We start from the raw sequence: 711 nt of genomic DNA on the forward strand, positions 1-711 counted from the left end.
CTTCCGATCTATTTCTTGGTGAAACTTTTCTGATTGAGTCCTTGGAAACTTTTTCTTCTTCCAGTCCTTTAAAGATGGAAGCTGGGATTATTCCAGGATTATTCCAGGATCCTCATGTTTTCCTGTTTGTTTCCAGTCAAAGCTTCACACTGAATATCAAGATGTTGTTTCTCTTATTTTTTCCTTTCATTCATCAGATTTCATTGAAATGTTGATCAGTTTTTCTCTCTGAACATTTTCTGTTTCTGTCGGCTCCTATTTTTCTAAACTCGTCAGATTTGAATATTAAATCTTCCTTTTGTTTATTTGCTGCAGTTTTTCATGTTTTAGAGAAATAAAAACATTTTTCTTCTTCTGCATTTGGTTCATTTGCTGCTCATTCTGCTATTTTCCTGTTCAAATGTAAATATTTGCATTAAAAATATTTTTCATCAGCTCTGCCTTTCAGCAAGTCCTAGTTAAAGTAAAACATTCCCATCCCATGAAGGTCAGAGGTCAATGCTTTGAAGCATAAAGTGGAAAAATCTTAATATTTTTCTGTTGCATTCAGAACTTCCACCTGAAACAGAGCATGCTGAATATTGTTTTTCTTCTTGAAGAAAAAAATCCCAAGATCTTGAAGATCACACTTGAATGAAAACTGTAGATCAGTGTTAAATGAAAAAGGCCTGATCACTGCATTCCTCCACTAAATCAAATATAAATTTGATT

The 711-nt window shown here is 33.2% G+C and overlaps 1 pseudogene; it reads left to right on the forward strand.

Moving 5' to 3' along the window:
* Positions 1–242, forward strand: part of LOC106945933 (NACHT, LRR and PYD domains-containing protein 3-like) — an 18,810-nt pseudogene extending 18,568 nt beyond the window's left edge.
* The last annotated feature ends 469 nt before the right edge of the window (positions 243–711 follow it).

This window comes from Poecilia latipinna, unplaced genomic scaffold, assembly GCF_001443285.1.
Source record: "Poecilia latipinna isolate Pla-1442-1.1 unplaced genomic scaffold, P_latipinna-1.0 Scaffold168, whole genome shotgun sequence".
Lineage (NCBI taxonomy): Eukaryota > Metazoa > Chordata > Actinopteri > Cyprinodontiformes > Poeciliidae > Poecilia > Poecilia latipinna.